Below are 3,727 nucleotides of genomic sequence, written 5' to 3'. Positions count from 1 at the left end.
AGGCGATGAAGATTCTTCAGCTGGATGTTCTGCAGCAGTCAGGAAACAGGAAGTCTGGGTTCTCAGGGCAGCCTCTAGATGACAATTGTAACTGAATACTTACAGAGTGACAAAAAGGGTTTGTCCTTAAATAATAATAGTATAAACTTGCAGTCAAATGTTATAGCCAATGAAACAGACTTGAAAAATATATTTGAATCCAATTTATTATCTATGTGAATATAACAGTCTGAATGTATGTATTACAAAATAACCAGATTATCTTATTACAAATAAACCTTGAAAAAGGTGTATATTTTATATAATTTATCAAAGTAACTGCACACGTAAGCCAAGCTATCAGTGTTTATTCCAAAGTGTAATGTAAAAATTAAAATGACAAATGTAGGACTGTGTAAGTAGTTTCTACTGTGAGTTCTACTGTAGTGTAATTCTACTACTGTAATTTCAAGTTTCTACTTGTGATTTCCAGCAAAATGACTGGATGTGAGAGAGTTTAACGACAGGAAAGATGGAGCAGTGAGAGCAGAGATCTCTCAAATTCTGAAAACAGATCGACAAGTTCTGGTAACTTCAATTCCAAAAACTTAGATTCTGGTAAAACTTGATTTCAAGTCACAGGATTGCGTTTCAACTCAGGTTCAAGCTTGTCAACTTAGATAGAGCTCATGGCGGAGAAATGATAGAAGATAGAATGGCTTGTCAAAAAGATGGAGCAGGGAGAGGAGAGTGATAGGACAGACTGAATTGCTTGTTAATGATAGAGGAGAGGGTATTCTGCAGCAGGTCACCTGTAAGACAGAAAGAGACTGGAATTAGGCATATTTTCAATAAACATGGCTTCCAAGTATTTTTCTGACTATAAGGCACATTTAAAAGCCTTTAATTTTCTCAAAAATCAACAGTTTACCGTATGTATTAATTCTGGCTGTGCTTGCTGACCTCAAACCAATTTTATGTGTTACAGGCGCTCAAACATCTGTCAAAATGTTTTAGTACGACTTTGAAAGCTACTAAAGCTGCAGCGCTTGATGGATTGTTGGAGCATTACAGCTACAGTAGTCAGGTGCCTCATGCGGAGTAATTCCTATTGTCCTTAAACATAATATTATGGTGTGTGTATGAGAATCTGGCACCTGTTTAGAGACATGCGTCTGAAGCAGATTTCAAACCGATCAATCCATGAAGAATTTGATAGATTTGTGGAAGAGGACTGAACAGAAAAAGTTAGTGTATTGTTATGTGTTACCACTGAAAAATGTTGAGAGTTACTGTGAATGAGTTGAATAGTTTGAGTTATCTGAATATTTGGTTAGCTGCATACGCCTTATAACCCGAAAAATACAGTACATTACCGTTAACATAAAAGTAAACAATACTGTTTCTACATATTTCAGTCACATTTGGGGTATGTTTAATACACAGCCATAAGCACTCCACTAAATCTAGGACATACTTATAATGACCGATTTAAAGGCCTAATTAAAAATATATATGACCATAATTTCTTTGTAGATCATTTAACCATAAAATACAGAAATGAATGCTGTATCTGTGCTTTTGATTGTTTCCAGTCATCAACAAAATCTTTAATTATAAAAGACTAATTCAAAGAGCAGTTTTCAGACAGTGACTTAATTATTGAAGGAAAAGAAGCTTTTGAAATCCACAAGGCCCTATTTGAAGACTTAATTGTACCTAAACTGCTGTTCATGAGCTGCTCTAATGTGAAAAAATATGTGCTGCTACAATAACCTACGGACCTCTGTGGGTCTGGAAATGTTTACACAGACTTTACTAGGATTTGATGACTTTTGATGATCACCAATAGCTGTGCTCACTCACACCACTACACTGAATCTCCTATCATGAGAAACATTTCCCAGCACTGCACCTCAGAAAAACCTTTACTTACCAGACTTGAGACGATCAGATCAGCAGTCTAGAGAAAGGAAACAATTCATCAGATCACTGTTAGATGATTCAGACTGTTGAGCCTTTCACACACAATCCAATTTACTGTGACACAAATTAACTAGTAAAATCCTAAATTACTTTAAGCTTTTTAAGTTTACTGTAGTCTGAAGAGGAGATAATTGAACTGCAGGGTCTCACATGGCTTTAGCATGTGTAATAAAAGCATTATTACTACAGAAATGCAAAGAACAGGCACCAATATTTGTTGGCACAAGTGCAGGATACACCAAATATTTCCTACACAGAAGCCTTGTGGCTCAAACATTTTCTACAACAGGTCAGTGCTAATAAAGTGTGAAAAATCAAAACTTTTAATGTCCTTTCAGGTTAAAAACATTAAATACAAAGTAATTCTTGTAATCAGAAGCAACAGAAAACCTCATCATGTTTTACATGATGAGGTTTTATAAATATTGACATGTTACAATAACAGAGGTGCAGAATGTTTGTGATTAAAATTAAATGTCCTAAAATATTACACTAAAAAGTCCTTTCATTGTACCCGTTGCTAGGAATATTTATGTATTTTGCAATGTCCCTTTTTGGCAACATTTCTATTTAATTGTAAAATCATTATATTCACTAAATAAGTAATAAACTAATTAGACACACTGGCTGTAATTTACCTAACAATGTCCACTCACACCTCTGGTTCTCTTCGTTTTTATTATTGCTTAACTGTTAAAGCTATTACTTATACCGAGTGAGGCAAAGTACTTCTACAGTGTTCTGACTTTAATATAATACATCAGCAGAATTTGAGAGACAATATGAATCAATACCTGTGCAGCTCTTAAGTGTTTGAGCCACCACTTATACGGACTCTCCTAAAACACTTTCATTGTTTTGTCTGCTACTTAAATCCACAAACATAAGGACAAAATGAACACCTGGATAAAGACATCTGACATTTAACTGTTTGAATTCAATAAGCCATATGAAATTTAAATCATACATAAATGGGCTACTAAACTTCAGGGACATTTTCAGGGACAGTCAGAGGCCCTGTGTGGGGGCTTTGCTGCTACAGGTCACAAATCTTGTGTTTTTGCCAATCAGTAAATGGAAGCGTATCACAAAAGTCAAACTACTGTATGTAAGTCGTCAAATGTGCTACACAATGCCAGGTTCATACTGCTTCAGTTACAATCACTGTTAACTTACCAGCAAAGGCAAAACCAAAGATCTCGTTCACTCTGTGTAACAAAGACAAAGCACAAAAATACAGAATGAGACAACTCAAATCAGCATCAGAGTCAATACTGCATCACTCTGTGTAGTCAAAAGATTCAGTACACTTCTTTGTTTACCACAGCAACAAACAACTCACCTCTTTTTCTACACCTTATTAAATATTACTGTCTTCATTAAGGTAAAATGTGGTTTCATCCATTTGTAATAAGCCACACAAGTTTCTCAGTTATGTGATAGCTCTATTAGTTTGGTGCTATTAGATAACACAGTAGATTTCATAAGCAGTGATTTGCTACACCTAGCACTGCACACTTTATCAAATTCTGACATCACAATTTCAAAGCATGAACAATCATAAATGAAAGCTTGGATGATATTTTTGTGAGCTTCAACATTTGAGTTGGTCTGCATTCAAATTCTGCTTCCTAAAAATATTACCTGCACACAGTATCATTTAATATGCTGTTGTTTTAAATATCTACATATCATATTTATAATATTAATGGTGCACTGCTGCATTTTATTTATTTGAAGGTGGCCTTTTTAGATTTCATTA

General features: G+C 34.8%; 1 long non-coding RNA gene across 1 annotated transcript; it reads right to left on the bottom strand.

Annotated features, from left to right (window-relative positions):
* Nucleotides 1–718: 718 nt before the first annotated feature.
* On the bottom strand, nucleotides 719–3,154 carry LOC120435384. The gene is made up of 3 exons (XR_005609691.1): nucleotides 3,142–3,154; nucleotides 1,916–1,942; nucleotides 719–791 (listed from the first exon to the last, which is right to left on the bottom strand). It is a non-coding gene; the product is annotated as an uncharacterized LOC120435384 (long non-coding RNA).
* Between the last annotated feature and the right edge of the window lie 573 nt (nucleotides 3,155–3,727).

This window comes from Oreochromis aureus, linkage group 20 (assembly GCF_013358895.1).
Source record: "Oreochromis aureus strain Israel breed Guangdong linkage group 20, ZZ_aureus, whole genome shotgun sequence".
Classification (NCBI taxonomy): Eukaryota; Metazoa; Chordata; class Actinopteri; order Cichliformes; family Cichlidae; genus Oreochromis; species Oreochromis aureus.
The sequence above is the reverse complement of the archived record's forward strand: the minus strand, read 5'-3'. Positions and strand labels throughout refer to the sequence as shown.